Source organism: Ranitomeya imitator, chromosome 6, assembly GCF_032444005.1.
Source record: "Ranitomeya imitator isolate aRanImi1 chromosome 6, aRanImi1.pri, whole genome shotgun sequence".
Lineage (NCBI taxonomy): Eukaryota > Metazoa > Chordata > Amphibia > Anura > Dendrobatidae > Ranitomeya > Ranitomeya imitator.
The window spans coordinates 3,267,312-3,280,547 of record NC_091287.1 but is presented as its reverse complement, the minus strand read 5'-3'; the positions used below and the strand labels follow the sequence as shown (position 1 = coordinate 3,280,547).

The 13,236-nt window shown below is 47.8% G+C and overlaps 1 protein-coding gene across 1 annotated transcript in view; it reads right to left on the bottom strand.

Annotated features, from left to right (window-relative positions):
- Nucleotides 1–13,236, bottom strand: part of LOC138641583 (acid-sensing ion channel 1C-like) — a 172,448-nt gene that overhangs the window by 126,146 nt on the left and 33,066 nt on the right. The window lies entirely within an intron of this gene.

The window sequence follows — 13,236 nt, the reverse complement described above, 5'->3', positions numbered from 1 at the left end:
AGATTCTGCTAGGGATACCCTGGTTACGTTATCACTCCCCTCAAATAGAGTGGTCGTCAGGGAGAATTTTGGGGTGGAGTGAATCTTGTGAGGGCAGATGTCTGAGGGAATGCATTCAGGTTGCTACTACTGAAGTACCCGCGATCTTTCCTCTCTCCCCAAGCACTACTGGTCTTAAGAGGACGTATTCTCCAAGAGGGCTGCGGAGACCCTTCCGCCCCACCGCCCCTATGACTGTCCTATTTACCTCTTGCCTGGTGCAGAGCCTCCCCAGGGTCGAGTCTACCCCGTCTCTCCCGGTGATGGAGGCGATGTCCAAATACATCCAGGAGAACGGAGAACCACGTCCATGCATTGATTACAGGGGTCTTAACGCTATCACCGTTAAGAATAAATATCCTCTGCCTCTGATATCAGAGCTATTCGACAGGTTGCGGGGAGCGAGGGTATTTACTAAAGTAGATCTGCGGGTGCTTACAACCTGATTCGCATCCATGAGGGGGGCGAATGGAAGACGGCATTAAACACCAAGCACGGGCACTGTGAATACCTGGTGATGCCCTTCGGGCTCTGTAATGCCCCTGCCGTTTTCCAAGACTTTGTGAATGATATCTTACGGGATATGCTCTCCACCTCGGTCGTAGTTTATCTGGATGATATTCTCATCTACTCTCCAGATATAGATTCCCACCGGAGAGATGTTTGTAAAGTCTTCGACCTCCTACGGGCAAACTCCCTTTACGCCAAATTGGAGAAGTGTGTGTGTCACGATATTGTATGAAATGTGGTATGATTTTGTAGCTTGCCTGTTAGACCCATGCTGCTGGCTAAAAAAAAACCCTTCTCTCTCTGTCTCTCTTTGTTTCTATGTGTGTGTGAAACTATTCTTCTCAATGCTCTGCCTTGCCCCCAAGCCCAGGAAGGTCTATTGCGCTTGTGGCAGCACAATTCTCCCTTCAGCTGAAACTGGTCTGATCTCCTTCTCAAAGACATGCGGCTCTTTGTTCTGTTATAGTAAGATAAAGATATTGGGCCACCGATTTGGGCTAGAAAAATAATAAGGATATATTGCTAACCTCCATCGGTGGATCTATCAGCCACTGTAAGCACTAGCCTCTAATTCCACCAGGTAAAAAAAGACAGATTTCTCTGGAACTGCATGTCCCAACCAGCCCAAATTTGGTTTCATTAGAAAGCCAATTTTAAAATAAGCTGAATGAGGGGTGTGCTGGGATCCTGGCATGCTCTGGAGCAGAGATACGAGCATTATAAAACTTTGTGTTAAATTTGGTATGTGTGAGGAGATGGGAGGGTCCGAGGAAACCAACCCCTTTAGTGATGTCACGAGGCTGGGGTTTAAAAGTCTCTACCCTTAATCCAGCCTGCAGTCTGAGTCTTACCAGTGGAGCCCTCACTGCCAGACCTGATGCATTGAAACATTTGAGAGCTCCGCCCACCAGCATGGTTTTGCCTGAAATGAACTGAGAACATGTGAGTTATACCTTTTCTCATTTAATCCCTTTATTTTATAATTACCTTTGTACATATTTACAATTGTAACACCTTTATGTGCCTTTTTATAAACACTGCCTTCTTTCGGAGTAAAATATATAAATTACTATTTTTTGTTCTTCCTGCTCTAAAACGTACCCTAAGTCTTCTGAAGGGAATTACGCTACTGTTTTGGGTTAGCTTCGGACCCGTTTAATCGAAGCTGGTGGCAGCATACCTTGTGCGGTGCCTTTGGGTGTCGTTGTTAATTATTGTTCCTGCCTGAGCGGGAGTAGTTGTATCGCCTCGCTGCAGCATGCCCAATAGCCAGTACATAGCAGGCAGCCTTTCTGGCGATTAATTACCCTAGGTGCAGTACCTAGTCTGACCTGAGGGTGAGGGGGGCGCCAGAGAGCTTCAAGTTTTCAAGCGGAAGTGTAAAGCGGGATATACGTAAATCCCTGCAGGTCGTGGTATATTGAAGAGCAGTGGGATACCTAAAATAAGGTAGCAAAAAGAGAAATCCAGCTCACCATAGTAACGATCCCAGGAGGCTCGGAGCACGGAAACGCTGTGTCAAGGCGTGAGGAAACCAGGAAAAGAAAAGGAAATCCAGCTCGACGAGGCAGTGAAAAGTAAAAACTTGATACTTTATTCACTTCATATGGGAAGCAGAGGATAAAACATCAGCACAATAAAGATAAAAAACACTATCTACGCGTTTCAGGTGACAAAGCACCCTTAATCATGATATCATGATTAAGGGTGCTTTGTCACCTGAAACGCGTATGAAGTGAATAAAGTACCAAGTTTTTACTTTTCACTGCCTCGTCGAGCTGGATTTCTTTTTCTTTTCCTGGGCACCTAAAATTAGCCCCTGCTGTAAACTAAGAGGTCAATAGCCTTGTGTGTGTTTTTTTATCACCCTGTAGCAGTGGAGGGATAACTAAGATAAGCCCCCTGCACATGTGATAGCCGTCTGTTGGCCTAAAGTCACCCCGATCTGTGACGTAGGGGTGAAGGTCACGGTGTGATCGTGACATATTGGTGGCAGCGGTGGGATCTTAGAGCATTAGTGATTTGGTTTGAGCGATCATTCCTCTCACTAAAAACTTGCAAAGTTCTTGCGAGAACTCTGCGCAAATAAGTTTGGAGAACGAACTCAGTGTTTATTAGTCCAGAGACAATTATGTGTCAGTGACCACCTTTGAGCAGGTGGGAGACCTGATGATAAAAGACCAGTTCTTACATCTTAGCCCAGCTAAGGTGCGACAGTTCGTGATGGACAGAGAACCCAAAGACGTGATGAAAGCAGCGCAGATTGCTGATGCCTATGAGGCCAACCGTAGATCGGGAAGTGCGGAAGCTAGTCCCCGTGGCCAACAGCACCAGACCTACCACCGAACCTCACCAGTGTTTATTCTGCAAGCGGACTGGCCATATCAGTCCTTACTGCCCAGAAAAGCAGAAGAACACCCCAGCCAAGGCCCCAGGGCCTAATGCAGCAGTTCTTTTGGTGGGTGGGTGACAACGTACAGCACGTCACTGTGGGAGGCCATGTTGCTAAAGGTCTCAAGGACACCGGGGCTGAACGAACCCTCATCCGACCCGAACTGGCGGCCCCTGAAGAGATCATTCTGGGGAAAACCCTAACTGTCACTGGGATTGGGGGCATCAGCTGTCCCTTACCAATGGCCTGGGTTTATATTGATTGGGGTGCTGGGAGAGGGGTGAAGGAAGTGGGGCTGTCTGATAATTTTCCCACTGATGTTTTGTTGGGGACTGATTTGGGGAGGCTGGTTGCATACTACGTCCCTGACACCCCTCCCCAATCTACTAATGAGGGTAACGTTAACCCTGATGATGATGATGGGAAATCGCATGTGTTACCTAACCATGTTTTATCTTGTAATGATGCATCTGATAACCATTTTTCCCCTAGGATTGAAGGTGGAAATGTTGTACCTGTGCCAACTGAACCTGATAATGTTTTTTCTGCAAAGGTTAATGTGTCCATAGGTACAGGAGTGCTCAGCCACATCGCTCTACGGAGTGAGATGGCTGAGGAACCCTTAGAAGGGGCAAGTGTCTGTGCTACAGGAAATGGGGAGAAGCATGGGAACCGTGAGAAAGGTGATGCCATGAAATTGACCAGTGCAACAGAGGAAGGTAACTGGCCCATAAGTAGCACTGCCCCTGGAGTGTGGGGGGTGGATGGGGAGGTAGAGCCCATAGCAGCGCCGGCTGATGGGCCTGTAGAAACCCCCGGGGAGACAGCCTACGTAGCTGCTGTCACCCACAGTCAGAGTGCTCGGAACGCAGATAACTGTCTGCCTTCCAGACCCTCCTCAGTCATCATTGTGACTGAACCAGAGGTGGACCCAGAGCAGGTCCAAGAGGGTTCCCGTGGGGAAGGGACCCTAACATCGCTCCTGGCTTCCCCTAGCCAGGAGTTTCATGCTGCTCTACACACAGATGCGAGCCTGGAGAATTTGAGGCACATCGCCGAGACGCCCACCCCTGTGACTGATAAGGAGAGGGTGTTCTGGGAACGAGGAAGGTTGTACCGGGAGACAGTACCCGGAGAATCACAAAAGGAGTGGTTGAGGGAAAGACAGCTGGTCGCCCCGCAGTAATTCCGGGGTGAGTTGTTACGGATTGCCCATGAGATCCCGCTAGCTGGACACTTGGGGATCAGCAAAACAAGGCCCGGCTGTCTCAACACTTCTATTGGCCTAAGATGGGGACAGATGTGTCAAACTACTGCCGCTCCTGTATCACCTGTCAAAGAGTGGGGAAAGCGGGGCCTGCTCTTAAGGCTCCCCTGATCCCTTTGCTAGTGATAGAGGAGCCTTTCCAGAGGATCGCGGTGGACACTTTGCCCCCGCTGGCCATCCCCAGCAGCTCTGGAAAGCAATACATCCTTACTGTGGTAGACTACGCTACCCGGTACCCAGAGGCAGTAGCGCTGTCGTCAACTAGGGCAGATAAGGTGGCGGATGCCCTGTTGGCCATCTTTTCACGTGTATGATTTCCCAGGGAGATGCTTACTGATCAAGGGACCCAATTCATGTCTTACCTAATGGAGGCTCTCTGTAAGAGAATGCAGGTGAAGCACCTGGTATCGAGTGCGTTTCACCCACAGACCAATGGCTTGTGTGAACGCTTCAATGGTACCCTCAAACAGATGCTACGCATGCTGGTTGAGACCCAAGGGCGCGACTGGGAGCAGTACCTCCCACACCTGCTATTCGCTTACTGAGAGGTTCCGCAGGCCTCGACAAGGTTCTCCCCCTTCGAGCTCCTGTATGGCAGGCAAGTCCGGGGACCCCTTGGGTTGGTAAGGAAATCCTAGGAAGAGGAGCCGAACCCTTATAAAGTGTCCATAGTGGAGCATGTCGTGCGCTTCCGTGACAAGATGCAGACCTTGTCGCAGTTTGTGCATGACAACATGACGCAGGCTCAGGCTGACCAGAAGCACTGGTACGACCAGAACACCCAGGAGTGGACCTACCACGTGGGTCAAAATGTGTGGATGCTGGTTCCTGTGCCAACGGATAAGCTTCAGGCAGCCTGGGAGGGCCCGTATGTCATCCACCAACAGCTCAACCCGGTCACCTACGTGGTCACGCTTGACTATGCTCGGGGTAGGCGAAAGGCCTTTCACATCAACATGATGAAGGCTCATCACGAAAGTGAACCTTTCATCCTACCGGTCTACAGCTTGCCCGAAGACGGGGAGGAAGACACCCTCCTGGACAAGCTTGCCCAAGCCAAGGCCGGTGGGTCCATCGAGGATGTGGAGGTAAGCGCCTCAATAACCGAACCCCAGTGGTCGCAGTTGTGGACCAAGCTGGAACCCTTCCGGGTCGTGTTCTCCAACCGACCTGGAAGGACGGAGTTAGCAGTCCACGAGGTGGACACCGGGAACCATGCCCCACTACGGTGAACACCCTATCGAATCTCCGACCAGGTGCAGCGGGTCATGCGCCAGGAGATCGATGAGATGTTACAGCTGGGGGTGATTCAACGTTCAAACAGTGCGTGGGCCTCACCTGTAGTTCTCGTGCCCAAGAATGACGGGACCACCCAGTTCTGCGTGGACTACAGGGGGCTCAATGCCATCACAGCCTCTGATGCGCACCCAATGCCGCGCATTGAGGTGCTGCTTGAGAGGTTAGCTGGCGCAAAATACCTGACAATAATGGATCTGAGTCGAGGATACTGGCAGATTCCCCTGAGCCCCGAGGCGCAGGAGAAGTACACCTTTATCACACCCTTTGGACTGTACGAGTCCACGGTCATGCCCTTTGGCATGAAGAATGCCCCAGCCACTTTCCAGCGGATGGTCAACCTACTGCTTCAGGGACTGGAGAAGTACGCAGTGGCATACTTGGATGACTTTGCCATTTTCAGTTCCTCCTGGGAGAAACACCTGCAGCATCTCGAGCAGCTGCTCAGGCGAATTCACCGAGCTGGACTGACTATCAAGCCGGAAAAGTGCCAGATGGGCATGGGTGAGGTCCACTACCTGGGGCACCGGGTAGGCGGAGGCACCCTAAAGCCAGAGCCTGAGAAGGTGGGAGCGATCGTGAACTGGCCCACCCCCAGGACCAAGAAACAGGTGATGTCCTTCCTGGGCACGGCAGGGTACTATAGGCACTTCGTACAGCACTATAGTAGACTGGCAAAACCCTTGACGGACCTCACCAGGAAGAAGCTACCCCACATCGTCAACTGGATTGATGGCTGTGAGGGGCCCTTCGAGGCATTGAAAACAGCACTGTTAAACTCCCCTGTGTTGAAAGCAGTCAACAGCAGTTGACTGTTCTTGGTACAGACCGACGCCAGCGACTTTGGCCTTGGTGCTGTGCTCAGCCAGGTTGACTCGGAGGACCAAGAGCACCCCGTGTTGTACCTGAGCTGGAAACTTTTGCCAAGGGAAGTGGCCTACTCCACCATCGAGAAGGAGTGCCTGACCATAATCTGGGCACTGCAGCGCTTGCAGCCCTACTTGTACGGTCGCATCTTCACTGTGGTGACCGACCACAACCCTCTGCTCTGGCTAAACGCCATGTGTGGAACCAACGGCAGGTTGCTACGCTGGAGCTTTGCCCTTCAACAGTTTGACTTCACCATTGAACACAAAACGGGCAGGGAGCATGGCAATGCAGATGGACTGTCCCGCCAGGGTGAACCTACTGAGGTGCGCATGGAGGTGTACCGAGGGGTTCTGCCTCCATAGCGCAGACCAAAAGGGGGAGGTGTCATGACATTGTATGAAATGTGATATGATTTTGTACCTTGCCTGTTAGACCAATGCTGTGCGCTAACCCCCCCTTCTCTCTCTGTCTCTCTTTGTTTCTATGTGTGTGTGTGAAACTATTCCTCTCAATGCTCTGCTCTGCCCCCAAGCCCAGGAAGGTCTATTGCGCTTGTGGCGGCACAATTCTCCCTTCAGCTGAAACTGGTCTGATCTCCTTCTCAAAGACATGCGGCTCTTTGTTCTGTTATAGTAAGATATTGGGCAACCGATTTGGGCTACAAAAATAATAAGGATATATTGCTAACCTCCATCGGCGGATCTATCAGCCACTGTAAGCACTAGCCTCTAATTCCACCATGTAAAAAAAAGACAGATTTCTCTGGAACTGCATGTCCCAACCAGCCCAAATTTGGTTTCATTAGAAAGCCAATTTTAAAATAAGCTGAATGAGGGGTGTGCTGGGATTCTGGCATGCTCTGGAGCGGAGATACGAGCATTATAAAACTTTGTGTTAAATTTGGTATGTTTGAGATGGGAGGGTCCGAGGAAACTAACCCCTTTAGTGATGTCACGAGGCTGGGGTTTAAAAGTCTCTACCCTTAATCCAGCCTGCAGTCTGAGTCTTACCAGTGGAGCCCTCACAGCCAGACCTGATGCATTGGGACATTTGGGAGCTCCACCCACCAGCATGGTTTTGCCTGAAATTAACTGAGAACATGTGAGTTGTACCTATTCTCATTTAATCCCTCTATTTTATAATTACCTTGTACATATTTACAATTGTCTGTTTTGTAACACCTTTATATGCCTTTTTATAAACAATGCCTTCTTTCGGAGTAAAATATATAATTTACTAGTTTTTGTTCTTCCTGCTCTAAAATGTGCCCCAAGTCCTCTGAAGGGAATTACGCTACTATTTTGGGTTAGCTTCGGACCCATTTAATCGAAGCTGGTGGCAGCATACCATGTGCGGTGGCTTTGGGTGTCGTTGTAGCGATTGCGGCGTTGATAATTATTGTTCCTGCCTGAGCGGGAGTAGTTGTATCGCCTCGCTGCAGCGTGCCCAATAGCCAGTACATAGCAGGCAGCCTTTCTGGCGACTAATTACCCTAGGTGCAGTACCTAGTCTGACCTGAGGGTGAGGGGGGCGCCAGAGAGCTGCAAGTTTTCAAGCAGAACTGTAAAGCGAGATATACATAAATCCATGCAGGTCGTGGTATATTGAAGAGCAGTGGGATACTTAAAATAAGCCCCTTCTGTAAACTAAGAGGTCAATAGCCTTGTGTGTGTTTTTTCACCACCTTGTAGCAGTGGAGGGATAACTAAGATAAGCCCCATGCACATGTGATAGCCGTCTGTTGGCCTAAAGTCACCCCGATCTGTGACGTAGGGGTGACGTTCATGGTGTGATCATGACAGTCTGTTTGAGAAGGAGTCCTTGCCTTTCCTTGGCTATATCATCTCCGACCAGGGATTGGCTATGGATCCTGCCAAGCTATTGGCTGTGATGGACTAGCAGGAACCCCATTCTCTCAAAGCGGTGCAGCGCTTTATGGGGTTCATTAATTACTATCGCCAGTTCATTTATGATGCTTGTGTAGGCTCAAATCTCCCTCTAGCTGAAACTGGTCTGATCTCTCTCTAAGACAGGAGCTTCTTTGTTCTAATATTGTAAGATATTGGGCCACCGATTTTGGCTAGGAAAATAAGAAGTCCATTTTGCGAATCTCCATCGGCGGATCTGTCGGTCACAGTAAGCGCGAGCCTCTGAGCCCAACAGGTACAGAGCACAGATTTCTCCGGAACTGTGTGTCCCAGCTAGGACAAATTTGGTCTCATTAGAAAGCCAATTCTAAAATAAGATGAATGCTGGGTGTGTTATGATTCTGACATGTTCGGGAGCGAAAATACAAGAATTATATGAATTGTTGGAGAAAACTGTACAGCTGAGGAGAGGGGAGGGTGATGTTAACTAAACCCCTTTAGTGATGTCACGAGGCTGCAGTTTTTAAGTTTCTGCACTTCACCCAGCTGTTAGTCTTACCTGAGGAGCTCTTACTGCCAGCCCTGATGTATTGGGATATTTGGGAACTCCGCCCACTAGCCTGGTTTTGCCTGCAATGACCTGAACACATGTAAGTGTTAACTTCTCATTTATCCCGTTATTTTATAATTACCTTTGTACATATTTTCAATTGTCTCTTATTGTAACATCTTTGTAATAATTTTTATAAACACTACCTATTCTTTTACGGAGTAAAATATCTAAATTACTAGTTTTGTTCTTCTTGCTCTAAAACGTACCCTAAGTCTTCAAAAGGGAATTACGCTACTGCTTTCGGTTAGCTTTGGACCCGTTTAATCGAAGCTGGTGGCAGCATACCTTGTTCTGTGCCTTTGGGAGTTGTTGTAGCGACGGCAGCGTTGATAATTATTGTTCCTGCCTGAGTGGGAGTAGTTATATTGCCTCGCTGCAGTGTGCCCACTAGCCAGTGTAATGGGGCCTACCAAGCTGTACCACCCCGTTTCAGGAGGTCCACTCTGCTTTGGCTGGAGTCTGAATGAAGGATGCTGGCTGGAATTCCTTGGTTACCGGGGAGTATATAAAATATCACTGCTTCTCCACGTATTTCCAGTCTGACCACACTTTATTCACAGGACACAGAATATATCACACAGATACAGAGGGCAGGCCTGTGAGGAAACTGTATAAAATAAGTAGTAGTTTATCTGCCTGTTAGCACCATAGCTGAGGGATTTTTGGCACTTCTGACCATGGTTCCAAAAAACACATGGCAGACCCTGGGCTCAAAACCCCCCCTTCCCATTACTTCAGAGTTTAGCTTTCCTTCTCAGAGAGTGTGGGGGTTTTAGGAGAGCCAAGGTATTTACGACCGGCATTTCCTGCCGTGTAAGCTCTTGTCCAGCTATAAGTGAACTAGAAACTTCTAGGATCCATGAAAGTTCTTTGTTTGGTTTTTGTAAGATATTATGCACACCGTTTACGTTAAGAACACGAAAATATATATTCTTATTCTCCCTCAGTGGACCTACCCATCCCTCGAAACACAGGCTTCTAACTCCGTCTGGTAAAGAAGTAGGGATTTCTCTGTAAATATGTATCCCAGATAGGACATATTTGATCTCATTAGAATGCTCACGGTAATCCGAGATGAATGATGGGTTTGTTATGACTATGACATGTTTTGTAGCGGAGTTACTGGAATTAGATATAGATTAGGATAAAAATGAGTTAACTGAAGAGGTAGGAGGGATGAGACGATCCAACCCCTTTCTGGGATGTCACAGACTGAAGCTATAACTGTCTGCCACAATCCCCAGCTCAGTCTTCTTCTTGACTTCGTGTCTCCTCCTGAAGCCCTGAGCACATCCAATGAGCTGGGACGTATGGTTGCCTGCCATGCAATGAACTGAGAACATGTGAGTGTTATCTTTTCTCATTTAATCCCTGTTTATTTTATAATTACCCTTGTACATATTTGCAATTGTCTCATTTGTAACATCTTTATAAAATATTTTTGATAAAGCACTGCCTAATTTTTATGGGATATAATATTTAATATTAGTTCATTCTCCATGCTCTAAACGTACCCTAAGTCTTCTGAAGGGAAATACGCTACTGTGTTGGGTTAGCTTTGGACCCGTTTAATCGAAGCTGGTGGCAGCATACATTCTGTACTGGGTAGTTGAGTGGCGTTGTAGCGACTGCAGCGTTGATAATTATTGATCCTGCCTAAGTGGGAGTAGTTTATCGCGTCGCTGCAGCGTGCCCAATAGCCAGTACATAGCAGGCAGACTTTCTGGCGACTAATTACCCAGGGTGTAGTGCCTAATCTGACCTGAGAGTAAGGGGGGCGCCAGAGAGCTGCAAGTTTTAAGTGGAACTGTAAGTGGGATATACATAAATCCCTGCAGTTTGTGGTATATTGAAAAGCAGTGGGATACCTACAATAAGCCTCTGCTATAAACTAAGAGGTCAATAGCCTTGTGTGTGTTTTCTCATCACATTGTTAGCAGTGGAGGGATAACTAAGATAAGCCCCCCTGCACATGTGATAGCCGTCTGTTGGCCCAAAGTCACCCCGACCCGTGACGTAGGGGTGACGGTCACGGTGTGAATCGAGACGAATTGGTGGCAGCGGTCAGGGGATTCCTGACAAGGCCAATAGAAAAGCAGCAGGCCAGACATACATTACAATAGCCGCAGGGGGCCGGAGCGTGCCGATATTTACTGTGGGAATTACGAAGGTGGGGGAGGACAGAAGGGGGATATCTTGTCCCCTCTGCCCAGGGGCGCAGCCTGTGGGCTCATGTATCTCACATGGAACCTATTATACATGCATATAACTGCATAACATATTCTGAGTGCTGAGTGGTTCCGTAACACGTAACAGCCAGTACATAGCAGGCAGCCTTTCTGGCGACTAATTATCCTAGGCGCAGTACCTAATCTGACCTGAGGGTAAGGGGGCGCCAGAGAGCTGCAAGTTCTCAAGCGGAACTGTACAGCGAGATATACATAAATCCCTGCAGTTCGTCTTATATTGCAGAGTAGTGGGATAACTAAAATAAGGCCCTGCGGTAAACTAAGAGGTCAATAACCTTGTGTGTGATTTCATCACAGTGTAGCAGTGGAGGGATAACTAAGGTAAGCCCCCCTGCACATGTGATAGTCGTCTGTTGGCCTAAAGTCACCTCGATCCGTGACGTAGGGGTGACGGTCACGGTGTGAATCATGACAATCACTGTTATTATGGGGACACTGTGGATATCACTGTTATTATGGGGGACACTGTGGATATCACTGTTATTATGGGGACACTGTGGATATCACTGTTATTATGGGGGCACTGTGGATATCACTGTTATTATGGGGGACACTGTGGATATCACTGTTATTATGGGGACACTGTGGATATATCACTGTTATTATGGGGACACTGTGGATATCACTGTTATTATGGGGACACTGTGGATATCACTGTTATTATGGGGACACTGTGGATATCACTGTTATTATGGGGACACTGTGGATATCACTGTTATTATGGGGACACTGTGGATATCACTGTTATTATGGGGACACTGTGGATATCACTGTTATTATGGGGACACTGTGGATATCACTGTTATTATGGGGGACACTGTGGATGTCACTGTTATTATGGGGACACTGTGGATATCACTGTTATTATGGGGACACTGTGGATATATCACTGTTATTATGGGGACACTGTGGATATCACTGTTATTATGGGGGCACTGTGGATATCACTGTTATTATGGGGACACTGTGGATATCACTGTTATTATGGGGACACTGTGGATATCACTGTTATTATGGGGACACTGTGGATATCACTGTTATTATGGGGACACTGTGGATATCACTGTTATTATGGGGACACTGTGGATATCACTGTTATTATGGGGACACTGTGGATATCACTGTTATTATGGGGCACTGTGGATATCACTGTTATTATGGGAGCACTGTGGATATCACTGTTATTATGGGGACACTGTGGATGTCACTGTTATTATGGGGACACTGTGGATATCGCTGTTATTATGGGGACATTGTGGATATATCACTGTTATTATGGGGACACTGTGGATATCACTGTTATTATGGGGACACTGTGGATATCACTGTTATTATGGGGGCACTGTGGATATCACTGTTATTATGGGGGACACTGTGGATATCACTGTTATTATGGGGGCACTGTGGATATCACTGTTATTATGGGGACACTGTGGATGTCACTGTTATTATGGGGACACTGTGGATATCACTGTTATTATGGGGACACTGTGGATATATCACTGTTATTATGGGGGCACTGTGGATATCACTGTTATTATGGGGACACTGTGGATATCACTGTTATTATGGGGACACTGTGGATATCACTGTTATTATGGGGGCACTGTGGATATCACTGTTATTATGGGGGACACTGTGGATATCACTGTTATTATGGGGGCACTGTGGATATCACTGTTATTATGGGGACACTGTGGATATCACTGTTATTATGGGGACACTGTGGATATCACTGTTATTATGGGGACACTGTGGATGTCACTGTTATTATGGGGACACTGTGGATATCACTGTTATTATGGGGGCACTGTGGATATCACTGTTATTATGGGGACACTGTGGATATCACTGTTATTATGGGGGCACTGTGGATATCACTGTTATTATGGGGGACACTGTGGATATCACTGTTATTATGGGGGCACTGTGGATATCACTGTTATTATGGGGGACACTGTGGATATCACTGTTATTATGGGGACACTGTGGATATCACTGTTATTATGGGGGCACTGTGGATATCACTGTTATTATGGGGACACTGTGGATATCACTGTTATTATGGGGGACACTGTGGATATCACTGTTATTATGGGGGCACTGTGGATATCACTGTTATTATGGGGGAC